The 24036-nt window shown below is 37.0% G+C and overlaps 1 long non-coding RNA gene across 1 annotated transcript; it reads right to left on the bottom strand.

Moving 5' to 3' along the window:
• Window positions 1-2801: 2801 nt before the first annotated feature.
• Window positions 2802-22116, bottom strand: LOC104877200. The gene is made up of 3 exons (XR_784541.1): window positions 22038-22116; window positions 9258-9335; window positions 2802-2927 (listed from the first exon to the last, which is right to left on the bottom strand). It is a non-coding gene; the product is annotated as an uncharacterized LOC104877200 (long non-coding RNA).
• Window positions 22117-24036: the final 1920 nt, after the last annotated feature.

Raw genomic sequence — 24036 nt, forward strand, 5'->3', positions numbered from 1 at the left:
AACTCATTCCTGAAGCCACAGATGCAAAAATCCTCAATAAAATACTTGCAAAGAGATTTAAAATGTTAAAACAATCACACCCTATGACCAAGTCAGCTTCATTTTAAGAATGTAAAGATAGTTCAGCATACGTAAATAAATATAACACACCACATAAATAAAATGAAAGTCACACAATAATCTCAATATATGCAAAAAAATCCTTTGACAATATCCAGTCTCCCTTTATGACAAAAAAAATCCAGATAAAATAGGTATAGAAGGATCTTACTTCAAACTAATAAAAGCTATACACAAATGTGACAAACCCACAGCCAACATCATACCAAAAAGGGAAAAACAGAAAGCATTCCCTCTAAAATCAGGAATAAGACAAGGGTGTCCATTATATTACTCAAAACTGTACCCAGAGCAATCAGGCAAGAAAAAGAAATATGAACAGAAAAGGAAGAAGTTAAATTATCCTTATTTGCATATGATATGATCTTATCTGTAGGAGGAGGTTTAAAAAAAACACGCACACCAAAAGACTCTTAGAGCTGATAAACAAATACTTTTTTTTTTTTTTTTTGGTACCAGGGATTGAACTCAGGTCCTTGAGTTTGCAAGGCAGGCCATGGAATCACTGGGCTAAATCCCCGGCCCTGATAAACAAATTCTAATCCTAAGCAAAAAGAGCAAAGCAGGAGACATCACAATTCTGGATTCCAACTTACACTACAAAGCTATAGTAACAAACAAAAACAGCATAGTACTAGAACAAAAATAGACACATAGATGGGTGGAATCAAAAATACTACAAAGACACAGAAACAACCCATGGAGCTTTTAGGCATTTGACTTTTAACAAAAGGGCCAAAAACATATGTTGGGGAAAAAAAGACGGCCTCTTTAACAAATAAATGGTCCTGGGAAAACTTCTGCACAGCAGAAGACTGAAATTAGACCCATATCTGTCACCCCGTACTAAAATGAAATAAAAATGCAGTAAAGATTTACAAATAAACATCAGAAACACTGAAACTGCTCCACTGGAAGATAATTAGGGTAAACACTGAAAGTCATAAGCACGGGACTGTCATGCGGCAAAAGAGGGAGAATCCACATTGACTGAACAAGGGCTATGTGCCAAGCATTTTTGTAGATGCTTAGAAGCATAACCTTATTTACTTCCTACCTCAACTCCAGGAAGAATATATTATTCTGCTCATTTTATTGATTTGGAAACAGACTCCTAGTGAGGTCATATAAATTGCCATGGTCACGGCAAGGTTTAGCTCCCACCTTTTTTTTTCTTTGCATAACGCTGGGGTAATTTTCTGTTTAATCCTGAAAACAATAGACTTGCCCTGTACTGAGACTACCAGTTTGATTTCTGGCTAAAGTGGAAAAGTATGTGAAGTCCTTAATAATTCCATGTTTAATTTTATTTGTGGGCCCTACTACAGCAAATATAATCTACCAACACTATTTCTAGTCCCAGTAAATTACTGCATTAAATACACAATTCCAAATAATTAGTGTGCTTGATGAGCAAATTTTCCCATTGTATTAAATGAAAACAACTCTCAACCACCTGTTTTATTTATTTATTTATTTATTTTTGGTACCAGGGACAGAACTTGGGACCTTGCGCTTGCCAGGCAGGCAGTGGAACCACTGAGCTAAATACCCAACCCCTCAACCACTTGTTTTAAACTAATGAAGTTTAAATAATTGCCCCATGTTCCACGGGTGATATTGACTACCTAATGCTACTCCGAAATATTGTGTATGAATTCCAGTTTAGAAGGACAACATAAAGAAAATGGAAATGCATCAAATTGAACCTAGAGAATTACACTCCATGAAAGAAAAGCCACAGAATGGTCGTAAGTTAGAATTGTAAGAGAGCTGATAAACAAATACTTTTTTTCTTACAGTTAGCATTCATGCAGGAAGTTCCATCTTTAAGATGTCAGATTCAATATCTGCAAATAAAAATAACTTGTAATTGTCAGGAAAATGGTTATTCTTGGAAAGCTTTAGTGATTAGAATGAGTCACAAGAGGGTTATCTAGGGTGTCAATAAAGTTCTGCTCTATGATCTAAGTACTAGTGCCTAGTGGCATATAGTTTTTGTTTACATATTATAGCTCAATAAAAGTTTCTAAGCAATGACTTTTAACAGTGAAGACTAAAAATGTGGCATGTCTTTTAAATAGAGATTTTTGTAATTTTCTTTAAAAAAATTTTTAGAGAGAGGGAGAGGGAGAGGGAAGACCTTCAGTGTAATATCTATTCTTTTATAAAAGAAAGACAAGGGCTAGGGATGTAGCTCAGTAATGCCATGCCTCCCTGGCAAGAGCAAGGTCGTGAGTTTGATTCCCAGTACTGAAACAAAAAAAGACAATGAAAATGTTTTAAAATTCTTTCTAAAAGCAAAGAAGAGAAATTCCTCTTAGTTCTAGTAGTTCATAAACATTTGACCTAGGAAAAGGAGTGAGCTATCCTCATATACATCAACTCCTTGAAAGTCTCCTTTCTCCTGCATATGAACAAACATATAGACAAACTTACACACTCCAACCCAGGCTTAAAAATACATCTTCATCATTTTAAAACATTACTTATGCACTGGCATTTCTAAAGGTTAACTGTGGAGTCATTTTCATTAGCATCATAGTTGACACACAAAAATTGTTTTTAAGGTTACTGTTGATCCATGAAATCATTATATTTAAACTTGACTATTTTAACACCAAATTCTATTTAAAGCCTATTAGAAAATACTGAAAACAAACATACTTAACTTCAACAGAGTCTGGTAGTTCTCAAATTTTAGAAATCCTAATGATCATCTGGAATATTTGTCAAAATGGAGTTTCCAACTTTGCAATAGAGACTCTGATTCAGTATATTTGCAGGGATGGTCCCAGAAATCTATGCTTAAAAAAAAAAAGAAAGAAATCTATGCTTTTACAAGCATGTTAGGTAATGCTAAAGCAGACTGGCAGTAGGCCACACCTTGAGAAATGCTAACATGTGGTTAATACCAGACATTAACAAGTTCCAGCCAAATTCTACATAGGTTTCGAAGAGATCACAATTCAAGCAGTGCACACCTAAAGAACCATACAGTTTTCATCCTGGACCTCTACCAATGATTCACACCAGACCAGGATAAAGCCTGGGGAAAGGCATCACAGGATAGGTGAGTGCAACATGTTTTCTTGATGAGTTTTTATATGATGTACTTGGCTGAAGTTTCCTACATTTATAACCTTTATTCCATTACTTTCACAAATTGTGGTTTTATGAAACACAAAGGCTTATGCCAGGGGTACAATTCAGTAAACTTTATGACACGCTGACCCATGATTAGCTAAGGCCCAACAAAGGTTTTGACTACCTCGCAGGCAAACTCCCAAACTAGAGACAAGTCTCATCGACAGGTGTTGTGATTCCACCTGTCACAACAAGGGCACACAATCTGGAGTATCACATGTTTTCGGTTACACAGTGGCTTTTTCATTTTTCTGAAACTCACAGCCTCAGCACACCAGAAGATGCAGCTACACTGTTTTTCCTCTTTTTCAGGCAATCTTCTTCTGTTATCATCTTGATCACTAATGAGCTTGAGTTGACTGAATCCAAAGAAAATTCAAACACAACCCAGAAACAACAAAAGTATGTCATTCTGGAATGGACAGGAAGTCTGTCTGACCTAGGCACCTGCTTCTCATGATGAGTCATGCCAGATGTTATAGGGAGAGATACAAACTTTTGTTACACATCTGCTCTATGCAGTTGTGCAATTACATATCACAAGGGAGTTTTCTTTTTCAGACAGTGGGTGGGCCATCAGTTGCAGATTAGTATTTTCAGACATCAGTCTTTGAATGCATTGCCCTCACATCCTTTCATGCACTTTCTCATAAAACACACACACATAGAGAGGGGAAAAAATATTTGTTCTCTATGCTCCTTCAACTGTGGCCCAAAGCAATTTCCTTTATAGACAACCTTTTCTGGTTTCCATTAAGGAGATGGCTGGACAGTTTGCCAAAAGAAAATGTTTGCTGGTCGCAGTAGGTAATGAGTAGAACTAACTCATATTTGCAAATAGCTTACAAATGAACAATCACTAGACTGATGTTACTGAAAGCAGGTACCAAAAAGCCCTCTGAACCATGGACAGCTAACTGAAAATATTTTAGGTAAAACTACCAAGAACTAGTAACAATTGCAGGATTTATAAGTACTAACAAATGCTTGAATTATATACTCTTGGAAAAAATCAGTAAGAACCCCAAACTGTGGTATGTTTATTCATTTGTTCAAATGATATATAGAGAGTTACTTCTCTGTGCCATTTACCAGTGTTATGTGTTGGTGAAATAATCATGAATCTTATTTTTATACAGTTTAGAAGGGGGAAATGGACAACTGGTAGTAAAATAAGTGAATAATATAACAGCAATTTGAGATAAGTTATATGAAGGAATCAGTATGGTTGTGAGAGAGAAAAATTGGAGATACTGTGGAGAGGTCAGGTATATTTGCTTTTACATGTGACATTTAAATCAAGACTAAAGGTTAAGAAAAACTAAGGCCTTGTCAAAAGCAGGAGTGTGTTCTGCATAGAGGAAAAGATAACAAGTCCTGTAGGTAGTTTGGTATGTTTTAGAAACTGAAAGGAAATCAGTATGCCTAGAATAGGCAAAAATCAGATCTTGGTGGACTTTGTTGGGTATTGTAAGGAATTTGGTCTCTAGTATAAATGAGATGGAAAGCCAAATATACAACTGTTTGTGCATTTTTAAAATATCACACTGGATCCACCAGACAGAATGCAACGGGGAAAGTAGAGCGTGGGAAACCTGTTAGAACACTGACCATCTTTAAAATATACATGGATATGTAGAGAATCTTGTTAAAATACAGGCTATGGTTCATTCACTAGGTCCAAAGTGGGACACAAGATTCTGAATTTCTCACAATTTCTCAAGCGATTCAGATGGACCACACTGATTATCAAAGTATAAAAATACCACTGAAGAAGTCCAGATTCTTTTCTTCCAAGTTATTGGTTTAAGCAGCCATGGTGAATGAGGACAATTTGAAAGATTTGAGATATACATCACAGTTAGACCTAATAATTTCTACATAGCATATCTCATAAGATCATAGCATTATATGTCATAGGGCCAATGTAACCAAAATTTCTGAAAGTTAAAGGGTATCCTGGAAGTTCTGGTCTCAGAACCAGTTCTGATGTAGGTAACAGCTGAGGAATGAAAGGCACCAATATGAACTTTCTATGAATATGACAGAACTTTGCTTGGGGAGTAGGAAAAATGTCAAGGTGGTAGTGGATGGATTAAAATGTTGCCCGGACTGATCCTGTTTGTGCTATCCGCAGCTTGTTTGTGAGATCACACAGTCACACAGGAATCTTGAAACTCAAAGTCTAAAAGCTTAGTTCTGCAACATTTTAATTGTATATCTTTGAATAAAAATCACCAACCTCATATTCCAGGTTCCTCATTTAATAGAATGTGATATAATGAGATCATGCATATGAAATATTTAGCATAGTAGCCATCTCAAGATGTTATTAAGAAATACCAGTCAAGTCACATATATGTATTTATATGGGGGATGAGGGGGTTGCTTCTTCTGACACAGTAAAAAGAAAATCATCTGTTAGCTGTGGAAGGGAGTGATTCACATCCTGGACTATGTTCCTATGTATCTTATATTATTTCTGTATCTGAAAAAGATGTTTTCTGACACCATCAGAAACACTAGGCCAATCAAAAATATCATCTTTAAATGCAACAATGGTCCACACTTTAAAAAATGTTATAAGGCAATTTCTCATTAAATGTAACATAGGTAAATGGGTTAAAATAAGACCTAACGAGCTTATCCAGTCACTTTGCCATACCTGAAAGGGTCTCTAATGGTAACAGACACATCCGTTCTAGGAACTTAGGAGGCAGTTGGCAGTGCTGAGATAGGCTGCTGCAGGGTTTCGTCACAATGGCTACTGACATTTGAAAGTCTTCTGCTGTTTGTCTACATGTTATAGTCCCTGTACTAAGAAATATCTGATCTGGCTTTATCTTTCCTAGATCAATTTAAAGTCATATCTACTTTCATACTTGCAGAGGGAATAGAAAACAGCTGGTCCCCAGACTCTATAATTCAAAGCTGGTGTGAAGTTAGGCCTACTTCTGTTAAATTTCTTTTGTAATTATCCACAAATACTTGCACGCCAGCAAAGTTGCCCAAAATTTGTTTGATCTTTAAGTGGGAAGAATTGTGAGCAGTGCAAATGAGCATTATTAATTCATAGTGATGGTGGTCTTCTGAGTCATATAAAGGAAAATGTCAGCCTTTTGAAATGATTCATTCAAAACAATGGCTATCTTACTATAGCTTAATAGGACAGTAGAGGATCTACAGAGAACCTCTTTTTTTTTTCTTTTTTCTTTATTGGTACATTTTAGGTATATGTACCTCTTATTCCTCACTATCAGTTAGTTCACCATTGAACTATGTGCCTTGAATAAGCCACAATACTCTTCTCCCAAAATGCCTCACATCTACCCTAGTCAAGCTAAATGCAGTGTCTCTCTCCCCACCTGCTACCTCACTTTTCTAGAGTAATTTTTAAATCCCAAAAGAAAGTCTCCAAAATTTCTCTTGGCAATCTATTCTGGTATAAAAGACATAATAAATAGGGTCATTATTTTGCAAACTATCCTGGCAACATTTAGACCACAACCAAAATGTCATATGCAATTCTAGCCCTTCATAAAGGGCTAGAATATTTCTCACAAGCTATTTCTAAGTCCATTTCTCAACTACACTGCTTCCCTCAAATGCCTAGGCATTTCCTGTACTTCCAAATGAGCCCCTTCTCTTCTGCTCACATCCAGGTCAGCTATCAAGGAACTAAATGTTACACCATATAAATTACCCAAATCTTACAAGCCAGTCCATCCCCTTATTTCAATTCATGACAAATAACGACATGATTTTTGAGTGTCAGAGGTGAAAGATCTTTCAAAGGACCTAACAGTTAGGTATTTCTCTCTCAACTGCCCTTCTGCAGTGGCTGTACGGTCTCCCTGATTCAAGCCCTAATCCATTTAAATCTACCCAGGATGCAGATTTGATTAGGACACATGGGGTAATGGAAAAGCTGAAGGAATCGACCACTTCAAACCCACTGATCTTGTGTGATTTTCCTCACCAACCTGTAAGAACTTAAAGGCAAGGAAAAAAATCATATTCACCCCACTAATCCTACATACTAATCCCAGGCATGGTATTTAATAGGAGCGTCACACATACTTGTTGAATGAGTAAACAGGAGTTTTTCAGAATCACAGATTCCAAAAATGGTGATCAACAAAGTAGAGAAAACAGTGTAGTTGACAAAGATGCCAAATTAGATATTTTCTGCCACACCCTCTTCTTATTCCCCAGAGCAGTTGAAGTAATATCTGATATAAATAGTTTATATCACAACATCTGGCTTCATCCAGAGTTTTGAGACAACTCTCGCATCCAAAGAGCTATTCAGGGAAAAAATATTGTACTCCAATGAATTACCACTGAATGAAAGCAAGACTATTCTCTAGGTTTTAACCAGAATGGAATGAATGTTTTGTGAACATAGTTTCAATAAAATTCACTTGAGTACATGTTTTCCAGTAAAGGTATCTGAACACCAACATCTGCCTTCCTAGCCCATCTTACACACACACACACACACACACACACACACACACACACACACACACACGAGTTTTGACATTGTAAATCTTACTCAGATGTAGGGGGAGTAAGACTTACTGGCCCTTAACTGCCATTCCTCCTCAGCTCCCCTTAACTGGATCATAATCATAGTCATTACTGCTATAATGATAGTAATAATGCTTTGTGCTTCTTCAGCACTTCTCAGATGATCTCAAAGCATGACTGCATTGTGACTGTAAAATACAAGAACATTCATCTCTTCTAGAGATGGTGTTTATAATAAGAGCAAGAGCTCACAGACATGCTTGCCTTTCACAAATCAAAATTATGAGAAGGCTTGTACAGATTTGTTTCTTTTATTTGGCTAGGAATGGGTGATTTTATTAACACGGGTCAAAACAAATCTCCAGAGGGGGCCACCAAAGAAAAAAGACATATTCCTCATCCGATACTCACTAACTTTTTCAAATACATTTTATATTGTCAAATGAGAAGAATGTTCTAATGTTCCTATGGTTTAACTCTGTAAAGTGTCTTTCAAAGTGTGACAACAAATTGAACAGCTCCCCCATCTAGGGCTGGTCTCTCGGCTCAAGCCAAGCTTTCTGTGTGACTCAAATTTCTCTTCATCCCCTATTGTGTGACAGTTGCACAATTCCCCTAATATGTGCCTGCAAGCACTGCCTGGCCATTATGATGATTATCTTCCCATGATTACAAGGAATCATGTAATGAACTCCAAGAAAGAAAAGACATCCAATTTGTTCCTCATGGACACAGACCCAGCTGTGAGAAGGCTCTTCAGCCACGAGAGACCAAAGTATTTCTGCTTCAGTCTGAAGTAGAAATGTCTCTCACCCATCTATTCAAATACTTTCCATCTACCAGGAACTTATGACATGCCAGGGTAGGGCAAGGAACTGAGAACAACAATATGCAGAAAGCTGTTCTCAACTCTTGAGGGGCTCATGTTATTTGGAAGCTAGAGCTCATGAGAAAGGATAATTGGTCTCTTCACTTTTGCATTTTGACGATCCCTAAGAATTTTAGTTGCCATGTGACAGCAGAAAGATGGATTTAAAATACAGATTTTTACTCTGAAACCCTTCGAGAGATCATCACCCTCAAAATGCTACTTACATTCCAACCACCCTCTACATAGGGGTTGAAGGACCTGTTTCTCCAGTCTCGTCGCCTTCACTCTGATCCTCGTCACACAGTATACTGACTTGATTTCCTTTCTGCTTTTCTAAGATACTAAGCTTGCTCCCATCTCACAGTTATACTGCTGCTCCGTCTTGCAGTCCTCCTCCCTTACTTCATCATATAGCTGATAACCTCGTCTCATTCAGTAATACCCTCCATAGTCGCTTACTCAGTGGTGTATTCCTTGGTACTTCCTCTAAAATGTTGTCCCCAACCCACAACAGTTCAACTTTATTTCCTTAGCCCACTTCATGTTTCTCCACTGTCCTCATCCCTACTGATCCCTATATACTTACCTGCTTAATTGATCAATGTTGGTCTTCACCCAAATGTAAGCTCTCTCTGTAGAGGCAGGAATTTGGTTGTTTTCATCACTGGAACCCAAACATACAAAATAATACTTGGCATACAGAATCAGGTTAATAAATATTTGTTGATAAATAGTGGAGATTCTTTCTAGACCCATTCTTCACATAATAATGTAATAGGACCTCTTATTTGTTCCCATTACTACAGATTCTTTAAAATTTGAAGATGGGAAAAACTAAGGGGATGAGTTCTTGCCTGTTAGTTCCAGACACACTGATGTGGACTGCAAGTCATTTCCATATGCCACAGTCATCATGCACTGCCCATAATCTCAGTTCTTTCTCCTTTATATGCTATGCATTATAATTATTATTTTATTACTGGAGACAGGCTGTCCAGTCATGAGGATGCCGCCTTCATTGATGTGGGTTGTCCTATTAGCATAAATAGAGCTGAAAACTGTACCTCTTTCTCTTTACCTCTGTTCCCTCTGTTTCCTTCAGAAAGAGTAACTTTGATGCCTTTACATGTCACAAGAAAGTTTTTTCAAGAGAGTAGTAACAGAAACCAGACTGTTTTTATATAGTTTCATGTCAGTCTCATTGTCTTAGTCACTTTGCTCCTTGCTGAGACACAATACCCTGCACCCACAATTTAAAGGAGGAAAGGTTTATCTCCCTTATATTTTTAGTCCATGGTCAGCTGGCTCCAGTGCACAAAAGACTCTGCCACAGAGGAAAGTTGCTCACATCATGGTGGACAGGAAGTAGAGAAGGCAGGAGCCAGGGAGAGAGATATACCCTTTCAGGTCACACTGTCAGTGACCCACCTCTCTGAACAGGATTCACCTCCTCACAACATCCCAGCTGTGAACCCAACAGTGGGCCAATCTGTTAGGCAAGTAGTTAGACATTAGCAGGCCCGAGGGACAAAGAGAAAAGACATCCCAAATAGCCTACTTTGCCAGTTAAGAAAAGAAACAAAGACTTCAATGTGAAGTCTGTAATCATTTCTTGGGTTTCAGACCTGAAAGCCAGTTCAGGGGCAAAATGATACTTCAAGGTTATATGTCATACACATTCCTTCTGATAACGGGCCACTTAGCCATCTAGTTCCATGATAAGATAAAGCAACACTTGCATAGCCTACAATCTAATGACATCTGGAACAGAAATATCCCTTAAGACTTTCCTGCCTTGGGCTAGGACCTGATTTAAATTAATTTATCTTTCCTAAATTTATTTCCCCTACAAAGTCTTAGGACATTAATAAAATGCAGCTAAACTTTCTACCAGAACCTAACAAATATGCAATTGTTTATAGTCCCTCACATCAAAGATGCCTTATTTTTTTTAAAAAAAGAGCCAACAATAGGAAAATAATGTGACAAGTATAAGTCAATACATATCAGTTATAATGATCAATGTTAATGGCCTCAATTTATGAATCAAAATAAATAGCCTAGCAGAACTGATTAAGAAGCAAAATCCAGCAATATGCTGTATACAAGAAACACACTTAATTCAAAAAGAAACTCATAGACTTAAAGTTAAAGGGTGGAAAACAGTTCTCCATGTGACAGGAACATGGAAAAAATCAGGGGTAGCTATCTTATTTGCAGACAAAGTAGATTTCAAACCAAACCTAAGAGACAAAAAGAAAGTCACTCCATACTTCTAAAAGGAACAATCCAAGAGGAAGAGATGACAACCGTAAGTATGTATTCACTAAATACTAATGCCCCCAACTATACAAAACAAATATTAATACATATGAAAGATCAAATAAGCATTAATACAATTGTAGTGAGGGGCCTCAATACCCCACTGTCACAAATAGATCATCTAGACAAAAGATCAACAACAAAATACTAGAAGTGAACCAAACCTTTGAAAAAATGGACTCAATAAATGTCTACAGAGTGTTTCACCCCACAAAATCAGAATATACATTCATTTCAACCACACATGGTTCATTCTCCAATATAGACCACATGCTAGCTCATAGAACATGTCTAAGTATATGCAAAGGAATTAAAGTTATCCCCTGTATATTATCAGACCATAGTTCAATTAAATTGGAGATCAATAGCATAAGAAACTGCAAGAACTTCACAAACTCATGGAAATTAAACAATACTCTCCTGAACAACCAGTGGGTCACAGAGGAAATTAAAGAAAAAATTAACGGTTTACAATTAAATTATAATGTCAATACAACATACAGGAATCCGTGGGACACAATGAAAGCAGTTCTACAAGGGAAATTCATAGCAGTGAATACTCATACAAGGAAAACAGAGCAAGGTCAAATAAACAACCTAATGCTGAACCTCAAGCTACTAGAAAAAGAAGAGCAAGACAAACCCAAAACTCATACAAGGGAGGAAATTATAAAGATCAGATCAGAAATCAATGCAAAGGAGACTAAGAGAATAATACAAAAATCGAGTCAAAGAGTTGGTTCTTTGAAAGAACAAATAAAATTGATAAACTCTTAGCCAACTTTAAAAATAAAAAGGGAAGAAAAGGCTCAAATCCAAGCAATTAGGAATGAAAAAGGTGAAGTCACAACAGATCCAACAGAAACCCAAAGGATTATCAATACCTATTCTGAGAAACTGTACTCTAATAAAATGGAAAACACAGAAGAAATGGACAGATTCCTACATACATTTGAATTACCAAAATTGAATGAAGAAGATATAAAAATTCTAAACACCCCAATTACAATCAGTGAAATTGAAAATGTAGTTAAAAATTTACCAACAAAGAAAAGCCCAGGTCCTCCTGACTTCACTGCTGAATTCTAAAAGACATTTAGAAAAGAACTATTGTCATTACTCTTTAAACTCTTCAATTGAAATTGAAAGGGAAGCAATAGTTTCAAATTCATTCCTGGAAGCAAGTGTTACTTTGATCCCAAAAGCAAAGAAAGACCCAACTAAAAAAGAGAACAAAAGTCCAATCCCCCTAATGAACATAGATGCAAAAATCCTCAATAAGTTACTGGCAAACAGAATACAGAGGGTCATCAAGAAGATCATACATCCTGATCAAGTGGGATTTATCCCAGGGGTGCAAGGATGGTTTGACATAGGTAAATCAATAAATGTCATATGCTATATTAACAGAGCCAAGGTCAAAAACTATATGATCATATGAATAGATGCAGAAAAAGCAGTCCACACCCATTCACGATAAAACGACCTTACAGAAAATCAGAATAGATGGTCTTTATCTCAACCTCTTAAAGGCTGTCTATGAAAAACCAACAGCCAAAATCATACTAAATGGTAAAAAAACTGAAAACCTTCATGCTAAAATCAGGAACAAGACAAGGATGTCCACTATCACCACTCCTGTTCAATGTAATTCTGGAAATATTAGCCCAACAATTAGACAAGAGAAATAAATAAAAGGAATAAAAATAGGAAAGGAAGAAGTTAAACTGTCATTATAGGCTGATGACATAACACTTTACATAGAAGACGCAAAAAACTCCACCAAAAGACTTCTACTCTTAATTGATAGATTAAGTAGAGCAGCAGTATATAAGGTCAACACTCAAAAATCAATATCCTTCTTGTACACAAGTAACAGACTCATTGAAAGAGAAATTAGGAAAATAATTCCTTTCACAGTAACATTTAAAAAATGAAATATCTAGAAATCAATCTAACAAAGGAAGCAAAAGACCTCTACATTGAAAACTACAGCACTCTGAAAAAAGAGGTCAAAGAGGATATTAGAAAATGGAAAGAAATCTCTCCTTCCTGGGTAGGAAGAACTAATATAGTGAAAATGGCCATACTTTCAAAACTGCTAGATAGATTCAATGCAATCTTGATTGAAATCCCAGAGTATATTTCATAGAATTAGAGAAAACAATCCAAAAATTCATTTGGAATCAAAGAGACCTAGAATAGCAATAACAATTCTAGGCAACATAGACATGGCAGCAGGTATCACAATCCCCAACCTGAAACTATACTATAGAGCCAGTGTGATTTTAAAAAAGAAAAAAGCATGGTACTGGCAAAGAAGCAGACCTGAGGATCAGTGGTATTGATTAGAAGATGTAGAAAAATCTCCAGACATACTCACCTACCTCATCTATTTTTTTCATTAAGTTTATTGGTACATTTAAGGTAAACAACACAGTTACATTCATCAATGGGATCTTCTGAGAAATGGATGTCTTCTGCTCTGTCTGAGAAATGTCTGTTCATTTCAGATGCCCACTTTTGAATTGGATCTTTATATTTGGGGTATCTGATTTTTTAAAAGTTCTTTATATATTCTAGATAGTAGTCTTTTGTCTGAGGAACAGCTGATAAATTTTTTTTCCCACAATGTAGGTTGTCTCTTAGATCTGTTGGTGATTTCTCTTGCAGTGCAGAAGATTGTTAAAAATATGAGAATCCAGTTGTTGATTCTTTGTGCTAGTTGCCATGCTACTGAGGTTTTGTTCATAAACACTTTTCCTATGCCAATGTCTTCGAGAGTTCTACCTAACTTATCTCCCACCAAGTTTAGTTTCTGTTTTAATACTTAGACCTTTAATCCGCTTCAATTTTAGTTTAGTGCGTGGTGAAAGATACAGGTCTAGTTTTAATCTCTGGCAGGTTGGAATCCAGTCTTTCCAAAACCATTTATTAAAGAGGCTATCTTCCCTCCAATGAGGGTGGTTGGCTCCTTTGTCAAATATGAGGGAGCTGGAAAAATATGAAACATGGAAACAAAGCAATTGTAAGTAGGGAAGGATGGAGAGAGTGGAGAGAGGGCAGGGGAATGGGGCAAAAATAAGAACAAGATCCACCACGTAAAGGTAGAAGTTCCCAAAGATGAATGTAACTGTACAGTATAACTAAAATGTACCAATCAACTAAATGAAAAAAATATGCTTAATTTTGTACTCGAGTACGTCTGAGTTCCAGTTTCTTTCTGCCGTTTCATGGTCTGATGGGCTATGTTGGATCAAGCAGCTTTCTTGAACTGTCCTTCTCCAGTGATACAGGGACAATCCCAACCTTTGTGGACAGGGGTTAGCCAGAACAGAAACAATCTTATCTTAATGAATGGGAGTCATCATACAATATGTGAATCATCTTATGCGTTCCCCTTCTCTAACAGAGACTCAAGATCATTTGGTTCAGACCGTAAATTTCTTGGATGACAGGGGATATTGAGTCTCAAAGCTTAAAGTCCATTTACTATCCCAAAGAATCTACTGTGTAGGGTTTGTCTGAACCCCAAGGCATGAGCTTTCTCAGCAAATCAGAGACTGGCCATGTAAGCCATTTTGTTCCCTTGTACCTGAAAACAACTTTATGCTTTGCTGAGCTTAATTGACTACTCTCAGCTGTTTATCCCTGATTATAGCATAATGGCTAAGCTCCTAAATGAGTCCCTATTTAAGGGCTTTCAGAATACTTATCAAAGTAGCTAAACACAGTAGCCAATGATGACCAAGATATATCAAGGCAAAAGCCACTTCTGTTCTTTTAGCAGAGAATCCCCTAAAGATTATTTTAGTGTCTCCACTACCTAAACTTCTCACCAAGTGATTTCTCTATTAAATTTTAAAGGTATCATCTCAACCTTGCTACTACTTAGCTTTTTACTCCTGAGCTCAATATTTCTAACCAGGAGGAAAATAACATTAAGTCTGTCTTGATATTGTTAATCTAATTTGTTAGGGTTAGGATTAGGGTTAGGGTTAGGGGTTAGGATTAGGGGTAGTGCTAGGGATAGGGTTAAGGTTACAGATATCTAGAAAATGAAAAATTCATTGAAAGTTTCCAAAGCTGAATAAATGAAAGTGAAGATAGAATGTCAGACCTAGAAGATAAGATATAACTTAGTGATCATGAAAAGAAAGATCTCTTAAAAATACTAATAGAGGGGCGGGCACAGCTAAGCAGGCCTTCCTGGTGCTGGAGCCTAATGAGATAACTGATAATGTGAAATGGGAAGAAAAGTGCTAAAGGTGTAGGGAAAGTGGGAAGGGTAGGGGAAAGGGAATGAGGGAAAAGAAAAAAATATGAGAAAATGAAAACATGGAAATAAAGTGTTTGTAAATGGGGAGGGGAGGAGGGATGAAGGGTGGGCAGGGCCAAGGGGAAATAATGAGAAACAAGACCTGTCATGTAGAGGTACAAGATCCCCACAATGTATGTAACTGTACTGTATACCTAAAATGTACCAGTAAACTCAATTTAAAAAAAAAATAATGGACCTTGAGAAACAAACCAACAGCTGCAAGATGATGCAAAGAAGAACAACATAAGGTTGTTTGGAGTCAAGAAAAATCAGGAGTTGGCACAGAGGATATAAAAAACCTGTTCACAGAAGTAAGGGGAGGAAACTTCCCAAACATGGAAAAGGAATTGGACATACAGTTAAGTGAAGCATACAGAACTCTGATCAGCCGTGACCAAAATAAAGCTACACCATGGCATATAATACCAAGATCTCAGAAAGTCTACACAAGAACCAAATATGAAAAGCTTTTAGAGAGAGAAGAAACAAATCACCTATAAGGAAAGCCCATCAGAGTCACAGAAGACTTCTCCACAAACTCTTAAGGCAATGAGTACCTGGAGTGAACTATGTCAAGTCCTGAAAGAACAATTTCAAACTCACATCAATGTACCTTGCAAAACTATCTTTCAGAATCAATTTATAAATAAGATACTTTCATGAAAAAGAACAACAGAAGGAATTCATGACCACCAAATCACCTCTACAAAATGTTTTGAAACATATTTTAGAAAGAGATAACAACGATCACAATTCTAAGAACAACAACTGAAAGAAGCCACCAGGCAAGGCAAGCAATTGAACAGAGGAGAAAGACAGGGAACCAACAACAGGACAATACTATTACTAGGATCAGCCAACATATAACAGTAATACCATCAATGTAAATAGTCTCACTTCACCTACCAAAAAAAAAAAAAGACAAAAAAAAAAACAAACAAACAGACTGGCAGAATGGATGCACCTAGAGACTATATTCTTAAATAAAATAAACTGTACCCACATGTGCAAATGTCAAATTGTTTCTGTAGTGTGAAAAACTGAAGGTATAAATAAGGACCAAAGTGTATAATAGATATTTTGTGAAATAGGAAGAAAAGGTTCACATGCGAAGGGACACAATGAAGAGGGGAGAGGGAAAATAAGGAATGGAAAAGAAAAAAATGAAAAAATAAGAATAAAAAGGAAACAGTTGTAAATAAGAAGAGAAAGAAAAGTAGAAGGGAAGAGACAGAAATGGGAGAAAATAAAAAGATATATCACGTACAAGTGCAAATTTCATACAATGAATGAAATATATAGATAACCAATAAACTTAAGGATAAAAAATAAAAAACATGTATACATGACTGTTTTATTTATTTTGTTCTTGTTGGTTTTGTGCCTTAAGAGCTGCTTCTTTTATACCTCTTCACTGCTCACATGTGGCCCAATAGCTATAACACTGACTCTCGATCATTAGTCAGTTCTCCTACGGGGACCAGATTAGACCTAGGAATAGACCAGCACCCCTGCAATGAGAGACAACCCAGACTTTACAAGCACACTTGGAAGCCTGTAGAGGACTTCAAGCACTCGTTCCAAAGAACTACCCAATGAACAAGATAAATAATGTGGTTATGGAATTATGTAGAGAGCCTACTCTATTATTTTAGCCAACATTTCCGTAGGGAATCATATCCTTCGCCCTTTCTGATTCTAACTTTATCCCTCTTGCACTCAAAGACCTATCAACCTGGAACACTCATTTTCATTAAAACCTGTAGGAAGGACCAATGATCTCAACATGAACTCCACCTTGAAAGGATCCTTTCTCAGCATTTCTCTCTTCAATAGCTATCAGCGTTGCAGGAACTATCAGCTCCTCATTCTGAAAGTCCTCATTCCCAAGGACCTTGGAAAAGAGAAGTATGTCCAAAGACTCCATCATTCTTGGAAAGCCATCCACTGGAAGACTGAAAATACCTGCTCAACCACACTTCAGTTAAGTAATAGCCTATTTGTCCCTACTGTATCTTCCAAGAAAGGATTGCCTGAAACTTGAGCATTCTTCTATTCAGTACCTTTATTATAATTATCCTGCTGCTCATTTGCTCTTACCTGGTGGTACCTGTCAGAAGACTTATAAATCTGGTTAGAGAGAGCTCAACTGCCATACCCCTTGTTTAATTATTTCTAATGGTCTGGGTTAATTTGGGGGGGTGCTTTTTGTTCTCATTTAAAACAAGAAGTCTGGGCTATGTCAGATCCTAGCTTTGGGAGAATGATATGGGTTGAACCCCTGCATGGATCAGTTTGGTGAAAGTGATTAATGACCATTATAATCTTTGTTCTTATAATCATTATATTTGGATCATATATAATAAACTGTCTCTTAAACTTAATTTCTTTTCATTTATATTCAATCTGGTCTTAACACTTCTGCATCATACTTACCCAAGCATCTATATGGACCCTTCAACCAACCCTCCGGCCTGAAAGGCAGCAAGAATGGGCACCCTCACTCCCTTCACTCTATTCACCCTCTCAGCGGGAATTAGCCAGAATGACACAATGCCCAATACTCTAAATGATTTTAGAGTCCCTAGTATTAAGGGGGAAATTTTAAGCAAATAATTATATCATTAACAGGCCTGAAGGATAAAGGAGGGGTGTAGATATCCAAAATAAGCATGCTTGGCTGTTGTAAAGAAACAAGACATCAATGTATAATACATTTACAATCACTTTTAGATTCAGACCTAAAGCAATCACACAAGAGCATAGTGACCTTTTAAGGCTACAGAGTGTGTATCCTCCTTCTGATACCTGGCCACCTGGCTGTCTAGTCCCAAACAAGGCACACAACATTCTTGGCTGTCATATCCTACCTCCCAATGACATTAGGGAAGGAAATGTTCTTTAAGGACCCTCCTGCCCTGGGCTGGCACTTGGCTTAAATTAAGAACTTACGTTTCATTTATGTGCCTAAAAATGTACCCAAAATCAGATTCTGTGCAGATGACTTCATGGAACTGCCCACCTTCTAACTTGAAGGTGTAATTCTGTCTATATCTGTTTTATAATACATTGTAACTGTACTTCTGCCTATGTGGCTTTACTGAATTATTTCTTACAGGGAACAAAGAACTGAGGACCAGAGAAGTGAGGGACCAGTTCTTTACTGCATCAGAAACCAGCTTCCCAGTGACAAATCCACCAGAGTATATCACCCCTTGATTGAATCTCCTTCCAAAGACATGAGACTTTGGGGGGACATTTCAGATTCAAACCATAACACGCATTGCCCTTCAGGGGTCAGTTTTTAAAAAAAATACTCATTACACTCCAGGAGTCAAACTTTTTCTTGCTTCCTTAAAGGCAAGTTCAAACTTTCAAACCAAAGAATTAAAGAGAAACTCACTTGACTTTGCCAATAATTTATATGCTTATCTACGAATACAATTTTTGTGAAAAAAAATGTTAATGGGTAAAACATTAAGAGGACTAAAGCTCAAGCCTATCAAAATGAACACACAATTTGTGAGATATGCCCAATGGGTGCTTTTGAAATTCTGATAGCTTCAATATATCTTGGAACTCTAGCATCTCATTCATAATTACTCCTAATTTTGCATGAAACCATCTCCCCAACAAAATCCATCTCTCCTCATCACAAAACCTAATAAGGATATGAATTCCCACCTCAAGGAGGCACCAGAATGCCCACTGTGTTGCATGTGAGGAAAAAAGAATGGTGGTACCTCTTTTCTGCTGTGATGATCATTTTATAGCTGCTCTGTCTCATTAGACGGCTAAAGTACTAATTCAGGAAATGTGGCTTCTAATCACACTGAACAGCTTTGTGCTCACAGTCACAATTCATGCCATCATCTGTCTTTTTGAAAATTGAGATAATATGCTGTGGGTTTTATCAAGATGTTTGGAAAAGTCACCATTTTGGTTTCCTTTTAAACATGTATTGGACTATGCTAAACAGACTATTAAGTACTGATTTTCCATTTCTGAGCCTATATGACTCCAGAACTATGTTGCACATTCATCTGCCCATCTATTTCTCTGTCCTCTCAAGTATGCCCTGAACATCTATGCCAGGGAAGATCCTACTGGAATTGAAAATATAAATGTTGACAAGACACGATCTTTATCCCAAAGTGTGATTATCTCACCTGAAACCAGGGTTTGTCTTCAGCAGCAGCAAGAGCTTTTAGATGCATATATTTGTAGTCTATGTAGCTTTACCCCTATTAATTTCTCTTTGATGATATTCTACCAAAATTTTAGTTAAATCCATACTGCATGTCATGTGAAGTTTCTGCTATTTCCTTGCTTACTTATATATAATCTTTAATATAAAAAATATGTCCACATATAGCATTTCATGCATTTTTACAGAAGCCTGTGAAGATGTCGCAATTCTCATAGAAAAAAATTGCATAGTCTCAGGGATATTATTTGCTCAAGGTGACACATGGTCTTAAGTGTAGAAATGGATGTTTTGGTCTGCCAAGTTGTTTCACTGGTGCTTCTAGTTGTCAATTCTAGCATCTCCTTATCTCCTTCATTGAGCTCTTACTTATTTACCAAATATTTATTGACCATCAGTTATATAAAATATGCTTTGTCACACAGGAAATGTTCAATCCTTGCCAAGTGTATCAATTTCTTCAGCTCTCACATTATTCAAAAGAAGTTGTGGTCTCTGGTTTTGTAACTAGTCACTTCTAAAATTTCTAATCAAGTACTATAATGTGGAGTCTAACTTCTAAAGTACATACTCATCTGAATTGGAGAAAAGGTTGTTATGGCTTGTGTCTATGTGCCCTGCCAAAGCCTCCTGCTTCCATAGGTAGAAATTTTTGGAGGTTGCTGGCCCTAGGATGTGTGAATGTAGATTATGGGTGTGTGGTACTAAGTTGGTCTGCTTTATCATAGTTCAGTCTATGGATAACAGGAAGGCCCATGCTGAGATGGCACCACTCAAAAGGCTTATAGCCTGGATGAGACAAAAGGGAAAGGGATGCTAGCTGCTGCTTGCTACCTCCTGCCTGCTCTTCCATGGACTGTTTCTCCTCTGCAATGTTCTTCTACTATGCCAACCTGCCTAGAACCCAGCTGACTATGAATGGAAACTTCTACAAATGGTGAACCAAAATAAGCCTTTCCTACTTTAACTTGCGGGCATCATGTATTTTGTCTCAACACTGAGGAAAGTAACTAAGAGCAGAGTCAAACCTTTTCTCCATATGTCATCAATTTTTAAAAATTATTTTTTAGTTAGTATAGTAGTTTTTAGTTACAGCCTCTTTCTTCTATGCCACACCTAGAGAGAAAAGTGAATCAAAGAACAAAGCAGGCAACAAAGCAGTGTTCTTTGGCACTATTTAAGAAAGTTGGATGAGTGCTAAATGCACTGGAACTAATGGCAAGTGGAGATGGAAGGTCCTGAAAAACAGATGACTCTACCAAAGCCTATGTTATATAGCTCCTCAGCATCCCAGAGATATAGTTCTATAATTTCTGCCACTTCTTAATCAAAGCCATTGTCCTCTTGTGTTACATTGGCTGTTTGTTGAGCTACTTTAAACCTAGTTCAAAAAGATGGCTTTTAAGATAGGAAAGATATAAAATTAAAAGCAGATGCTTCAGTATACTGGGGTCATGTCTGGGTCTGGAAATGGAAACAGGGACAGCAGGTTTTTATATTCTTTTGAGCAAATCCCAGGACATTCTTTAAAATGAAACATTTAAAAAAATATAAACATTTCCATTAGTCAACGGATACCAAACCAAGGTTTGTCAACTCAGTGACTGTGAGAACTTCTCCAAGTGGAAATGTTTACAAGAAGACTGAGGCAATCATTGTTACTAAGACCTTTTGTGAGACATGTGCACCCTTTTGTCTCATTTTCTAGATTATGGCATAGAAAGGTAAAGAAAACAAAAACAGAATTACAACGATTGAGGGCAGGAAGTAAAGGGTAGAAAGGGTAAAAGAAATGAGCAGAGTAGATGGAAAGTATGAAAGTTTTTCATTTAAATGGGCATATATTTGAATTCTGGGTGAAAAAATCTACCCAGATATTCTAGAATCTTTTAAATTGAATTCATTGAATTTTAATTGAATTATCTTTACAATTACATGAAGTGAAGGTGCTAGAAGTAAAAACTGAAGGTTTCTTCAGCGTACTATGAGTCTTAATACTGGATACACATCAGAATAACTTATGGGGTTTAATGCAAAGTTAAACCTCTAAGGGCTCATTCTGATAAATTTTTTTTCAGTTGGTCTTGGGTGGGGCTCAGACCTTTGGTGAAGACACATATGCTCATTTTATTGAAGTGGATATGTTCAACTACAAAACCAAAATATGCCCTATTAGAAGCTAAGGAAACAAAAAGCTTCGTCTAGAATATGCTTCCGATTTTAACCAATCCTTTGGTTAAATAAGTCTATATAATATTTATTACTTAGTGACTTCTAATTCCACTGTGTGGAGAAGCCCACCCCAGAGAATGGGTGGTAACCACAGCATGTGATAGTCTAAGGAGTGAGGAGGGTAACATTATGCAATCTGACATTTTGCTTCAATTTACTTGTCTCCCTCCATTCATACAAGCATTGATTAGCATCTGGAGAGTTACTTTGCTTTGTTCAACAAAGGATTAAAGCTATAGAGGAGGAGACTGCTTCAGGAATCAAGGCTATGGTTAATAACATACCAAGTCCCAACGTGAGAAGTCCCATAGTACACTGAAGAATCCCATAGTACTCTTCTAAAGTGCACTTTTCATTCAAGATTATTTAAATACTCATCACGTCCACCATTCTAGAAGGAAAGTAGTTCAGAAATCAGAAAACTTTTGTTTTTATATCATAAAGTTAACCATTTCGAAAAGCTGTGCTTGCAAAACTCAGAATAGGTCATAATGCATTTGTTTTTAAATGTGCAACCGAAAACTTGCTCCAAATTAATTTTCAAATGAAATGCCAGAAACTTGGGAAAATGTACTTAGTGGGCCAAGAAAACAAAAAAGAGTGGATGGTGATGTGAGTCTTGCTTCTCTTTCATCAGGTTTCACTTAGCTAAGGTCAGGCATGCAATTGCAGATAAACAAACAAAGGAACTTACATTTAAACATGGTACATTCCTAACAGGGCTTCTCAGCAGAAGGAAGAGTGGCCGTCACCAGGCCTCTCTACCTCATGGAAGAACCAGCTGCTCCTCATCGCTTGGGGAGCAAGTTGTGAGGAACGCTGGTGACTTATAATTAAAGTGAAGAAATTCCACTCTGACGTACTCATAAAGGGAAATGACAGAGACACAAAAGAAATGAAGAAATTTTTAAAAGTAAACCCTTAAAGGCCTAAAGTGACCCTAGATTATAAGAAAAACATTCTGCCCTTAAAATAATTATTCTTCTGATTAGAAGGCGCATCATCGGCAATTCTGAGGAAAGGTTATGTTGGTAAGAAAAAAACAGTCATTTTAAGACCTTAGCAATGTAGACAGGCTGGTGAGGAAGAATGGTGGTTCTTTAGTCCTCTAATCACTTAACTTCTTTAGTCTTGGGGACTTTTATAGGAGTTTCAACACTGAGTTCATCAAATAGTCTCAACAACTAAGTTTACATCTCTCTCTCTCTTCCCCTTGCTCTTTGCCCTTCTCTCTCAAAAAAGAGTCAATGTCCTTGCACTATATATATTCTCAAGGCATCTAAATAAAAATATGACCTCCTGAAGAAGACTAAGTATTCATTAAAACAGTTCTCCATATATCTCTGAACCTGAAAGAAAATTACCAAAAAAAGCAATGCAACCCCCACGAACATTATGATTCCAGAAAGGTTGTCATCTAAAACATATGCATGGGCTGTGAATTGCATTTGACTTGAATTGGTATAGTGTGAGTTTAAGGTAAAAGAGTGCCGTAAAGTAGGAGAGGGAGAAAAAACAATGTATCCAAAATATTTACACTTATGTGCTTGCCAAAGTTACCAAAGCTTTGGCTACCTAGAGATAGAGGACTGATCTGGAAGCCGTTAGTTTCAGTTTTTCTATTCTTAGACCTAAGTCACTGCTCCTAAATTGGCTTATACAACTTGGAGGTAAGTCTACATCATAAATATTTCTTGCATTTGAATATACTAAAAACTGAAACAATACATTCAGTATATACATGCTAATTAATGACCAAAACTCTTTTAAAATCAGATTCCATCAAGCCTTTATAACAACAGGTTCAAGAGCCTTGTCTTTAGCAGCAGCATGAAACAGTGGAAAACAAATGAACTTTGGAGCTAGAGAGACCCCATTTCAGACCCTAGGCTTTTCCACCTAGGCACGCGACTTTGAAAATACACTTACTGAGAATTTGCTACCATTCTGAGCTCTTGACATGATAATCCATGTGGTCTACATAGCAGCTCTATGAATTAAGGAATATTATCAGTAAAAAGGTTGAAACAAATACACAAAGGCTATGAGAGGAGAGAGAAGTCGATATCTGAGCCCAGGATGCTGGCTTCTCCGCCACACATTCCTACGCTCCATGCCAGCGATGGTGAACTTTTTAAACATCTGGCCCCGGCACACCTGCCATAGGTTCAGCACCACTGCCCTGTGCCACGAGATTGTTCAGTATTATTCAGTTTCTCTATCTGAGCTTCAGTTTTGTTCACTGACTTGTGAGAACAGGATTACAGTGAAGATTGAAATAAA

This window comes from Fukomys damarensis, unplaced genomic scaffold (assembly GCF_012274545.1).
Source record: "Fukomys damarensis isolate Sample0158 unplaced genomic scaffold, DMR_v1.0_HiC HiC_scaffold_21, whole genome shotgun sequence".
NCBI lineage: Eukaryota > Metazoa > Chordata > Mammalia > Rodentia > Bathyergidae > Fukomys > Fukomys damarensis.